Here is a 13,375-nt window from a genome sequence, read left to right as displayed (position 1 = left end):
TTTTCTGGTAAATATTTAAGATCTTTTCCTGTCATTCTGATGGTTCCTTTCTTAGCCCCCTCTGCTGTTCCTGCACTATTTATTACCAACTATTGTTAGAAGACATTGTCCTCAGGGCATGAAAACATCTGCCTGAGAGTTTCAGAAGAAAAGTTGCAAGGCTGATAAACTCTTTTAAGAGAGCATTGCTTCGGCTGGGTGGTAGAACGGGTCTTTAATCCAACACAGAGGCAGGCAGATCTTCGAAGTCAGCCTAATCTACATAAAGAACTCCAGACAACAAGCACACACACACACACACACACACACACACACACACACACACAAGTGTGAGAAAGAGAGCAAAAGAATGTATGAATGAATATGAATGAGATGAAGTGCTTATAAAATTCCAACCTTTGATTACAGATAAAAACTATAGGAATGAGTTAAGATAAGCTCATATATTATATATCACATATTCTTTTACTCTGGATAGAAGAGACCGATTTTGACCATAAAGGCCAATGCCCTGGGTCTAGTATTCCTTTTTTTTTGGGGGGGGGGACTATCTGACCTTTATTGAGCTTATCCACCAAAGTGGAAATAAAGTATGTACAAAACCAAATGTTTGTTACTATAACTTCTGCATCACAATTAAAATCCAAACAGTTTTTTAAAAACATTCAAGTCAATCCAAACCCACTACTTCAGATTCAATAGCTTCTTTGAAGCCATTAAGTTAAGTAACACTTAATTATGGTTAAGACTGGAATGCAGAGATTTGGTTGGTTGGAGGGCTAATTAAGCCTCCAACTTGCTCAAATAGAATTACAAAAAGGCAAAATTGTGTTTTTCACAGAGATACAATCCACTGGAATCACCAACACTGGACAGCTGTTAAGAATATTTAGAGTCCTGAGATAATAAGGAATCCAGGCATCCTTAGACGATCATCGTAGCCTTGATCAGAGAGTACAACTCTTCACCACCGCGGATAGCAAGTTGCAAGTGACGAAGGGTAATAAGCTTTACCTTCAAGTCTTTTGATGCATTTCCTGCCAACTCAAGTACCTCTACGGTGAGGTACTCCGAGATGGCTACGCTGTACACCGCTGCGGTCGCGCCCACACACGCGTGACTTGTTGTTCTAGATTTCTGGTGTCGATTAATATGGCCTACAGGGAACTGCAAGTCCGCTTGCTGGGAGCGGGGAAACCGCCTTTGTCTTGGCCTTTCCGGAGTCCTTTCTAGCCTTACCACCAGCCATCTCGGACTGTGCTGAAGCTCGGACAAGCTAGGAAGAGACAAGGCCAGGGGGACGCTCAGTGAGATCCTGGCGCCCACTCCTCCGGGGTACCGCGATTCAAACTCTCTAGTTGAATCAAATCTAAATATCAATTGAAATGAACCTAGACAGGTTATTCTTTCAACACTGATCAAGCAAACAGGAACAAAAACGAAGGAGCAGGAGAAGGAAAAGCATAAAGGAGTTACCACTAATGTTTGCTATAGTTCTTTCTAGAGCAGGACTCTGGACATCTGCTCTAATTCTTGAATTTCCTCCTCTGTTTTGTTCCATTTTGATATGTAACACTGTCAAAGCTACTGTTATTTTCTCCCACTGTTCCTTCCTTCTTGGTACACATTACTGTTGCAGTGATCTGTAATCCAGTAGTCTTCTGTCTGAGTTCTCATTCTTTATTGTTTGTCCCTTTTGTATGATTTTACTTGTTTTATCCTTACATGCTGCCAGGGGCTTTATAAACATGAGCTCCAGTAAATGGGACCATAGCTCAATCAATAAAGTACTTACCTCATATACATGAGGACCTGAGTTTGACTCTCAGAACCCATGTATAAAGGCTTGACATGGTGCTCTTGGAGATGGGATGAGATTTAGGGTTTACTGGCAAGCTAGCTTAGCTTAATTGCTGATCTCTAAGCAAATGAGAGACACTATCTCAACGGAAGTAAATATTACTTCTGTGGGTAGCAACTGAGGCTGTTTTAGGACCTCTATGTACATCTGAAAACACATACATACATACATACATACATACATACATACATACACACGTACACACACACATACACACATAGGTTGCACATACACACTCGCAGTCTTAATTATCTGTTTAATTATGCCTCTGGCTATATTTATTGTGGCTTTCCATTGTGGTTGTAACAAAATATATAGCCTTTGATCAAGGCATACACATATCCAGCTTCAGCAGTACATTATAATAATTGGGATCTACCCTGTAATAGTTAATTTAATTAACTAATTAATTAATTATGGTTAAACAGTTTGGCAGTTTCATATAAAATATTCTCTTACCATACAATCCAATAATTTTTTGTTCTTTGTATTTATTCAAATGAGTTGAAAACTTCCATCCGCATAGCAATTTGCATGTGCCTATTTATAACAGCTTACTTGTAATAGTTAAAATCTTGATAGAAACAAGATGTCCATTAGTAGGTGAATGGATTAAAAAAAATAGTATCTTCAAACTCTGGGGTATTTTCAGTAATGACGTTATAGAGAGATACAGGAATCTTCAAAGCATACTACTACCTGAAAGAAACCAATCTGAAAAGGCCACACACTATGAATTCAACTCTGTGACATTCTGAAAAAGTATAGCTATTGAGACAAGAGAAAGATCAGTTCATGTCAGGCCTTAGGAGGAAGGGGCTGAGAAAGTGCACTGGCAGAGCCATTGAAGACTTCCAGAGCCCCGAAACCTTTTCTATGATATGGGAATGTTGGACATACACCCACTAAAAGCTGGAGGCTGTGTATGTACCACAGAGATGAATCTGTATTGTGAGCTATGAACTTCAGTTCATTCCCGAGAGTATGGTTGTAGCCAATTCAACATGGAAAATGCAAATGATAAAAAAATAATGGTTGAGACCAGGAAGGATAAAATGTGGGAACATGGTGCATTTCCAGCAGAGTTTACATAAGGCTAAAACTCCTAAATTATATAAAATGCAGCTCACACAATCAAAACAAAGAGACAAAACAGGAACAAACAGAAATCCCCCAAATATGTGGAGGTCTGGGCCAGTCATATCAGAAAACAGAAAATCTGGGCCCAAGAACTGTCCTGTTCGTTTCACTTGTGGTGTTCCCAGTGATTTTAGTGATACAACAGTCCAGCTAGTTAGAGTGTCAGTGCCCACCAGACTTTGTAAATCTCTACCTGAACTCCCTTCTTGTTTGCTGGGGCTCCTTACCCAGCCTTCCTTCGTTCTCTAATCTTAATCCATAGCCATATTCACTCTTTTTCACTGTCACTCAGGAATATACACAGAGGTACTGTTCTGTGACTGTTGTGCTGGGAGCCTTGAGAGCTAACTATGTAAGGACAGCGATCTGGGTAGTTTTCTCCAACACACTATACGTCCTGCATCTCACAAGAAGTGATTCACAATCAGCAAATGTTCTCAGAGTGAATGACTGGGGTGGACGTTTAAGTTTAACCTGCTTTCCCCTTCATGTGGCATGGAAAGTCAGAGGAAGTCCCCAGGGAAAGAGGTGGATGGCAGGAGATAGAAAAGACGCTGCGTGTATGCTTCATTCCTTCTAAGAGAACAAAATACTCATGGGAGAAAATACAGGGACAAAGAATGGAGCGGAGACTGGAGAAAAGGTCATCCAGACACTGCCCCACCTGGAGATTCATCCCATATGCAGCCACCAAACCCAGTCACTATTGCTAATGCTAAGTGCTTATTGACAGGACCCAGATTTGGGTGTCTGCCAAGAGGTTCTGCCAGAGCCCTACTGATACAGATGAGGATTGTTACAGCCAACCACTGGACTGAACACGGAAACCCCAGTGAAGCAGTTAGAGAAAATACTAAAGGAACTGAGGGGTTTTAAACACCATAGGAAGAACAACAATATCAACCAACCAGACCCCACTGCAGCTCCCAGGGACTAAACTCCCAACCAAAGAGTATACATGGAGAGACCCATGGCTTCAGTTGTAAGAGGACGGCATTGTCTGGCATCAATAGGAGGAAAAGCCCTTGGTCCTATGAAGAGTAATACCAGGGTGTTGACATGAGAGTAGGTGGGTGGGAGTGGGTGTGTAGGAGTGGGAGCATCCTCATAAAAGCAGGGGGAGGGCGTATGGGAGAGGAGGTAAAAAGGGATGACATTTGAAATGTAAATACATAAAATATCCAAGAAAAATAAAATTAAAAAAAACTCATAAAAAAAAAGAGAAGACAGCTGTGCCTCTTCCCGACTCCCACCTCCTGAAGGGGATCATAGAATATGCAAGTCATTTTCATAAGGACCCAAGAACATTCCCCTCGGTTTCCTATTCCCTTAAGCTTGTGACCAGAGTCTGCAAGCAAGTAAGGGGAGTGATGAGTTAAATATGTCTCGGTAGTTTTCATTTTTTGTTCCATAATGAAGTTAGTGATCATTTAGTCAAACTGCAGCATAATGCAATTAGGCTTGTGTGTTCCCATCTCCTTCATGTGCCTTGGGAGGGACTTTCTGCTACTGTTGGAAACAGCTTTGTAGTCAGTGAGCAAGTGTAAAGGAAACAAACAAACAAGCCCAAAGCCCTCTTTTCCCATTGCCAGCCTCTTTTGCTTCTTCTTTCATATAGCAAGTTAAATTGCTTTTAGATTGTGAGCAAAGGAAGGAGTGATGTGTAAGCAGGAGACTTGCAGGTGCTCTCTGAAGCAGGATAAATTGCAAAAGACTCCTTTAATCCCTACCTGGGAGAGAGAGGAAGGCATGTACCATTGGAACAGCATGGTAGGATACAGTTAAGAATTTATCTTGTTATTATTTGGCTCGACTTGCAGCTCCAGCATCATATCTATTCTTGTTTCTCTACACAGTCAATACATTCTTTTATGGCCAATGAGGGGTAACTGATGTCAGATACATGAACAATGACCAGAGGGCAGGATGGCCTCTAAGCTCTGTTGCAGGATACAGGGAAAAAGATGCAGTTATATTTTTAGTCTGTATGTGATTTAGAAAGAGGCTGTAAATAGAGGGCAGAAAATTCAGGATTAAGGGTTAATTAATATGTGGCTACAAACAGTTGCCCTGCAGCCATAGACTCTGGTGGGGTGCTGTGCTTTCTCGTTTTTTTTTTTTTTTTTTTGTGGTGCTTCCTATTGAGTGCACTGAGTAATCCCTCTCACATTCTAGCATTCTAGGCTAGCTGCCTGCTCTCAACTCTATTTACTTTGTTTATTTTAAGCAAAGGGAATGTTTTGGAAGGGTCTGGGACCATGTTGTAAAAAGCATTGGAAAAAAGAGCTTCTGTGCCAGAGGCCTTTCCCTGGGAGGGAGTCTTTCCTTTCCTTTTCTGAAGTGGCTTTGGAGCTCCAGGAAGTACAGGGAGACATCAGTGGCCTACACTGTCCATTCTGCACTAGCCCTGGCAGTAAAACAAACATCTAATTCAAGGGCTGGTGTAGAAGATGGAGTAGTTGCTCTGCTCCAGAGAAGTGATACTGTATTTTGTTCTCTTGTTTATGATCTTAGGCCATGCCTAACAATCCAGAGTCAGCATCTTCTTGGGAGGATAGGGAGTGGGCGGGGAGATACAGACACAACTCTAGAAAGAATAACGACTCTCTGATTTACATTCTGTTTGATATCCCCTTCCTTTTTTCTGTTATTTTTCTATTATTTTCTGCCTTTCATTTTTTCTGGTAAATTTTTGGAGTGTGTGTGTGTGTGTGTGTATGTGTGTGTGTGCATGCATGTGTGCTTGTGTGTGTGTGTGTGTAGGACAGTGGTATGTTTTGTGAAAGGGTCTCTGAGTCTGGAGATACTGGAACCAGCTACAGTGTTTGGGCAGTGAGTCTCAGAGATTCTCAGCCATCACAGGAAGTACAGATGTGCATCAGTGCACCTGCCTTTTTATGTGGGTTCTGGGGAATCTAGCTCAGGTATTTATGCCTGTATCGAAAGTGCTTTATTCACTGAACCATCTCTCCTGCCCTACTGATAATCTTTTGATGCCTCAAGTGTTGCAAGTCTGTGTCTGCCTCAGGGCCTTGCACAAGGTGGCCTTGAAAGGTCCTGCCTGCACTTTTTTATTCTTTTTTCTTCTTCTTCTTCTTTTTTTTAATGCTGGATGCCTTCTGATGATTTTGATGCTGCTTTTGACACTTCAGGTTTAGCAGCCATTCATTCCATTTTATATGCCTGCATCTGTTGCTGGCAGCAACGTTTTGGATGTTTCAATTATTTTGGTTCGATATTTATTTCCAATAACTATTGAGAAGCTCATTGAAGATAAATACAATATTTTGTGTGTTGAATGTTGAATGTGAAATGAAGAAATAAATGCAGATTATCATAAAATTATATAGTACTTCAGCTCAATGAACATTTACAGAGCTCCTACTGTATACTAGGTCCTCTGATAAAGGATGGAGATGGATTGCTGATTAAGCCACAAATATAAGATTATAAGTTACTCATTTCTTTCAATTGGACAAATTGTCCAATTTACCATATGTGTAACACTAGGAAGACAACAGCCTACAGAATATAAGATACACAGAGTACCTTATATCTGTCCAGGGTCTCCAAATTTCATCTAAGTCAAGATAGGATTGAGTACAAAAGTGGTTTTCTCAGCAACTAACAGATTTGTTATAAAAAGACTATCTTGTACACAGCCCAGTGTGTTACTCCTCTTCCTCTTGGGAGAAAGGAGATTTGATTAGGCCAACACAAGTTATATGGTAAAGGAAGAAGAAAGGGAGATGCTGCAGTGTATGTACAATGTTCTAAGCATGAAATGTCTAGGTCTAGCATTACTTAGTGGTACCCAAAGCAGTGGAGGAACTGAGAGAGGGCATCCCACTGTAGTATGTAGAGAAAGATGTTAGTCATCTCTAGAGCCAGAGAAGGACATTCTTTGAAGTCTTCAGTTTCCTTCTACTCACTAAATCTTCTACTTCCTGCTTTTGTCCCCTACCTGCTCTCCCCACTTCTGATCTCGTTCGCTGTATTCAAGCTCATAAATTCAGTTCCAAAATAACACATCATCGTTCACAGTCTTAGAATGTAGCCCAGGAGAAATACATCAGCATGTCTTAACTCACAGTGTCTAGACTGGCCACCACAGTATGGGATTCCTAATGTTTGCTGGAAAGAATTTGTAACTGAGTTGTGCACAGTCTCTTCCTCCTGAATTACTGATCTTACTTCTGCTTCACCTTATGAAAGCCATCTGAAGCTCCCTGCTAACTGAGCATAGCTGTGGGTTCCCAGCAATCTCCGAACTAGTAACATAATATAGTTCTGCTACAGACAACATCATCTTTGACTGTAGGCAGGGTGTCTATGAATGGGTGACTGGGTATATAATTTTCTTCTTGTCTAGGATTATGAAATGTCTGCTTTTACTTTTTCCTTCCCTCTTGATCTTTGTCAAAGAGTGACAGGTAACTAATTAGGCCGTCAAGAATGTAACCTTAGCAACTTAGAGTTGGCAGTGAGGAGAAAGGCAGGGCTCCAGGTGTCCTTTTTACCCTAGCACTGAGCACTCTAGGCCAGCCTCTGTTGTCCCATTCATCTTTTATCAACCTCCAGTGTTCTGGAACTAGAGGTGCTCTTCCTGTTGGCCCTAGGGTATCCAACCACAGTATCTTCTTTGGTTTAAGAATCAGAACTCCTGGAGTTTCCAGATTTTCCTACAAATGTCTCTGTCTTTTGACTTTACTTAACACTTCTTTGTCTCTATCAATTCTTCCACTATTACTTTCTGTGTAAGTTTCTATTTAACTACCCTCAGTCATAACTCTGTCATAGGGCTGGAGTTTTATGCATGCTTGCTTAATCCAAGTAGTTCATAATTAGCATAATTCTCCTTGGTCGTAATCAAACATTGATCACCGCTCCTACCGCCTACTTCCCTTTCCAGGAAGTCTGATTCCTGCCCATCTTTTCAATTTGTTTTCTGATCAACATTTTATGCCCCCCATTTCATGTATTTATTCTATTATTATTATTATTATTATTATTATTACATACTTTGGAAATACTGTCTTAAAATTAAGTATTTTTTACACTACATAATTTTCTGAGTCTGACTCATACTTTTCAATAGGTGAAAGGTATTACATATTATTCTTTATGTTCCTTTCACAGATAAAAAATTAATACGCCTGGTACTGGCTTCAAGTTCAGAAAATTACAAGAGGAATGTTATGGTCTATTTTCTGAAGTGAGGGCCCCAGAAAGCTTCAGAAATTCTGAGAATATATACATAAGATTTATCCTAGTGAGTTCTCTGTGGATGGTTGTGCTCCCACACCTCTGTTGTCTAATATTTTTCCAGGTCCATTTAATTCATTTTTATATCTATCATTTTACCACTAATCAGCCCTTCAGCTCTTCGCCCATCCTTCCTTTTCCTCTTTCCTACCATTATCTACATTTTGCTAATTATTAAAGAAATACATGAAGAATTATATGTATTCAACCCAAGGTGCAATATGACCAACACAATGAAACAAATATTCTGGATTTTCTTTGCAGACAGGAATAGGCTTTTGCAAATCTGGGAATACCTTTAGAAAACAGTTGTATTTATTCCTCAATGCAGAAGAAATAACTTACTTGAAGATCATCAAGATATTGAGTTAAAAACTTTAGAGGGGATGGAGAGAAAGTTCAGTAGTTAAGAGCATTTCTTTTGTAGAGAATCTGGCTTCATTTCTCATAACCCACATGATGTCTCACAATAGCTTATAACTCCAGTTAAGGGGATCCAATTCATGTGGTACATAGAAATTCAATCAAACACACACACACACAAACACACACACACACACACACACACACACACACGAATACATCTTTAACAAAAAAAACCTTAGGGTCAGAAAGTATTGCTCAGTCTTTCCCAGCTCATTTTTCACAAAGGAAAGAGCAAGGATCAGAGGCAGGAAGGAACTCATATTCTTTCTCTAGCCCTTTATTTAGCAATATCACAAATATTTAAGCTGAAATTCCTCAACCTGGTTAAACTTAGATGTGTTGTGCTAAAAAGAACCAATGGATCCATTCAGGTGAAGATTGTCTTTCTGTGGTAGTTTCAATAAAATGACTCTCATAAGCTTGAATATTTGAATGCTTAGTCACCAGGGAAGCTAATTATTTGGAAGGATTAGGAGAATTAAGAAGTATAGCCTTATTGGAGTAGATGTGGCCTCATTGCAGAAAGTGTGTCACTAAGAGTAGGCTTTAAGATTTCAAAAGCCAATGCCTAGGTTCTCCTTCTGTCTCTGTCTGTTTCTGTCTGTCTCCCCCCTCCCTCTTGTCTCTCTCCCCCCCCCCACTTTCTCTCAACCTCTATCCTTCTTTCCCTGTCTCATTATAGATCAGGATGTAGCTATCAGCTCTTGTTCCAGAGTATGGCTACATGCCACCATGTTTCTCATCATGAAGATAATGGAGTAAATCTTCAGAACTGCAAGCAAGTCCCCAGTGAAACACATTCTTTCATAAGGGTTTTATTGGTCATAGTGTCTCTTCCTAGGAGAAGAACAATGACTAAGAAATCCCAGTGATTGAGACATTGCTGTGACAGGCCTCTACCATGCTACGTGTTGGTGAAATGTGCACGTTGCATTAGAAAAGCAGTTGGAGGCTTTAAATGAGGATTAATGAGTCATACAAATAGGAGCACAGAAGTCAGTGCTGCTGATAGCAGTGAAAATTATGACAGCCCAGCTCATGAAGGTTTAGTGGGGAATATTAATAAATGGCCTAAAGACCATTGTTTTGATATTTTGCCAAATAATATGGCTGGGTTTTGTCATTGTTATCAAAATCTGTCTAAAGTTAAATTGAAAAGTTTTACATTAATGACATTGTCAAAGGAGTTTTCAAGACAGCCTTGTATTGAGTGCTTCAAGTGGTTATTAGTGCTTGTTCTTATGCAAATCTATAGTGACAGTGTAAAAGGGGCTGAAGAAAACAAAAGTGTAGAGTTTGAAAGGTATACTAGGAACGGTTTTGTTGGAGCCAAGTCCAGTGCTCAAGGAGATAAAAAGTTTAAAGAGCAGCCCAGAGGTAAATGAAATAAAGGAAATGGTAGCCTGAGGGCAAAATCTCACCCAGCTAAGCTTTCAACTTGTGAAAAGAAATTAAAAAAAAAAAAAACTTAAGCCATGATGGCAACCATCAACAACAGGAATCTGAGGGAAATGTAATGGAAAGAAGAGACCATGTTCCAGTTCTAGCACGCACCAGAACTTGGCCACCTAGTTCTATATTTAGAGTACAAAATAAAAGTGGTTGTGCAATCTTTCCACTCTTAAGGAAAGCTGCTGAGGCCAGGAATGTGTCAGGAGTATCGTTGCATGGAGGCCCAGAGAGGACCTTTTCATGATGGTGTTGTGGTGAAGCCTGGATTGTATTGGGGCATCCAAGATGTTTGAGATGAGGGAGTTGTAGGATACTTGACAAGAAAGCTGCAGACCAGGGAGGGAACCAGTCTAAGAGTAGGTATGGAGAAGTGTGTTGCATTAACAATTCTGAAAGGAGCTGGAGATCTTAGGAATGGTTTGACAGAAAACATGGAGATGTAGAATTGGGTGTTTGCCCTGCTGGGCTTTTGGTCTTGATTTCCTCCAGGTTTTCTTCATGATGTTCCCCTTCCTTCCTTTTGGAATGGTAAGTATATTTTGTGCCATCGTGTATTGGAAACATGTGAACTGATTTTTTTATTATTATTTTGATTTTTACAGTGACTTAAATATAGTTTAGAGGATGCAAGAAACTCAAAAGATACTTTCAACTTTGGACTTTTAAATAGTGTTGAGATGGGGATGGACTATGGGAACACTGAGGTTGGAATAAATGCATTTCTGCAGTATGAAATGGCCACAAGACTATGGACGTCAAGGAATAGAATATGGTACTTTGTTGTATCTTTATAGCAATAGAACACTGAGACACCTCGGTAGAACTTTTATCTTTGAATCAAAAGTTTCTTCCCCTGCTTCATGTAATTCCTAGTCTATCATACCCACCGATTCTTACGGATCTTTATACTGTGGATAAAACCTAACTTTGCATGCATCCATTTACATTACAACCTAGCCTATCATCTGTGGCCATACTGTCTGTGCACCTTCTCAGGTCTAACGTTTTCTTCCAGCCTAGTTCAACCTGTCTATTAGTCTTATTTCTTTGGATCCTTTCAGGCTGCCTTGAAGCTGGCTTCGAAAGCCAGATTGTAGCACCAAGGAGATGAATTGTTGGACGGTGAGGAGAGATAAGTGGAGACATAAACGGTGATTTTCTGCCCTGTAAGCCCCTGCTCGTGGATTTCATCTTTTAATAGAAGTGCAGTAAATAAAAGCAGTTTTCACAATATGCCAGGCAACAGGTCAGAAATATCCAAGCCTCTGGAATTGATAGAAGAGAGCTGAGCGTAACAAATCTCCCCAAATTGTATCGGGCTCCTCTTCTGCCAGCTCCCAGACTGTATCTCCCAATTATTGTGCAAAGCAATTATTTCCGAGCTACAGTCTTTGCAGAATAAGGCATGTGGATGAGAATATACTTCCATTGCTTCTTGTGAAATAGAGTTTTCATCCTGTTTTTTGTTGTTATTGTTCATGCTTGAACCTTGATTGAATTTGCCTCTACTCACACTTTCTTCCCTACCTTGCAGGCTTTAGTCTTTCTTCAAGGCTCATCCTCGAATACCACCTCCAGGGGGTGATAGCCTGGTCCCATGTGGTTTCCATTCAAAACTAAACTTTGCAGGTTATGCATAGTAAAATGCAAGCCATTAAGTATCCATTTCTGAGAGTTTTGACAAGTCTGTGAATCTGTAACTAAGGGCATGTCCATAACCTTAGAAAATACTCTGGGTCCTTTCATTTGATCTAATCCACCCAGAGGTAGACCCTAATCTGATACCTGTAACTATCTTATTTTTTTAAACATTTACGTTTTATTTTATGCGCATGTGTGTTTTGCCCACATTGATGTCTGTACACGATGTGCATGCCCAGTATGCTTGTAGTCCAGAAGAGAGCAGTCCCTGAAACTGGAGTTACAGATGGTTATGGGCTTCCTTATGGGATGTGGAAATCAAACTAGGTCCTCTAGAAGAGCAGCCCATGCTGTTAACCTGTGGAGCCATTTCTCCAGCCCTCATAATTGACCTCTTTATAAATGAAAACACGTGGGGGTGAGGTCAGCAGCCTGTTGCTTGTTTGATGAGAGGAGACCATTGCCTTTTCTTACAACTTGCACTTAAAGAATAAGTTTTCCATTTTAAATGGCTGGAAAGAAAATGCAGAGGAGGATATTTCATGCTGCACACAAATTTATGGTGTTCTTCTTTGGCTGTTTATAAATAGATCTGTTGGCACACTGCCAGGCTCGTTTGTTTACAGACTGTCATGGCTGCTCTCATACCACTTTGGCAGACTTGGGTAGTTGTGACAGAGAGTGTCTGTCTCCAAAAGCCTAACATATTCACTCTCTGGCCCTTTATACAAAAAAAGCTTCTTGGCTTTTTATGGAGCAGACACTGTCGTTTCTGATAGCTCTGCCTCAGCATCCCGTTCCTGAGATTTACCTACAGCCGTGTGAGTCAGTGGTTTAGAGGTGGCTGTTTGGGATGCTCTTGGCCAGATGTTCATTCTTCCTCTTCTGAGGTCACTGCTAGAAATGGTGGACAAGCCCTTCACCCACCACCATTTCTCTTTGCCTGTGGCATGTACTACTGATCAATCATGGTCTCTTTTCCTGCTGGGCCTGGGCTTGAGCTCTGAATTTGTCTCAACTCAGTGCTCCAGGCAGCTACTACTAAGAGACTGGAGTCAAGTCAGTGTAGAAAGTCATCTGCTTTCTCTAGCTTTCCAGTCACAGTGCAAGGCTGTAGCATAGAGAACGGTGGCACCAGGCACCTGCACTTTATCCTTATGTTACTGCTTTCTACTTGTCTATATCTAGGAGGCTGTTTAGGACCTCGCAGCCTGCCTCTCTTGAAGGAATAGGGAGAAAAAAAATAAGCTCATTGTTTCTGTGTGAACATTAAAATGACTTGTTCTGCTTCTGGTCCAGAGTGGGTTGTAAATAAGGATGCTGTAGATCAGTCTCATACTGGCTAGTGAACTGAGACCTCCCCTAGTCATTCATTCCCGAGCCTCAGTTGTCACCTGTTCTCTCCATGTATCTAGCCCAGCCCCATTTCCTCTTGACCTGCTGTCTTCTCTTGTTTGGCTCCATGCCATCTCATTGGCCCTACTTGACTCTTTTTGTTTTATGCTGCCCAACATGGGCAAAGAGGATAATTATGTTATTCTCTTACATAAAACTCTCTATCCACACCACATTATTGTAAAGACAAAGACC

The 13,375-nt window shown here is 40.7% G+C and overlaps 1 protein-coding gene and 1 pseudogene across 5 annotated transcripts in view; one reads left to right on the top strand and one right to left on the bottom strand.

Annotated features, from left to right (window-relative positions):
* Positions 1-13,375, top strand: part of Astn2 (astrotactin 2) — a 986,452-nt gene that overhangs the window by 21,148 nt on the left and 951,929 nt on the right. The gene's annotated exons all lie outside the window — the stretch shown is intronic.
* Positions 925-1,310, bottom strand: H2az2-ps2 (H2A.Z variant histone 2, pseudogene 2; annotated as a pseudogene).

The sequence above is a fragment of the Rattus norvegicus genome, chromosome 5 (assembly GCF_036323735.1).
Source record: "Rattus norvegicus strain BN/NHsdMcwi chromosome 5, GRCr8, whole genome shotgun sequence".
NCBI lineage: Eukaryota > Metazoa > Chordata > Mammalia > Rodentia > Muridae > Rattus > Rattus norvegicus.
This window is presented reverse-complemented; position numbering and strand designations above follow the sequence as displayed.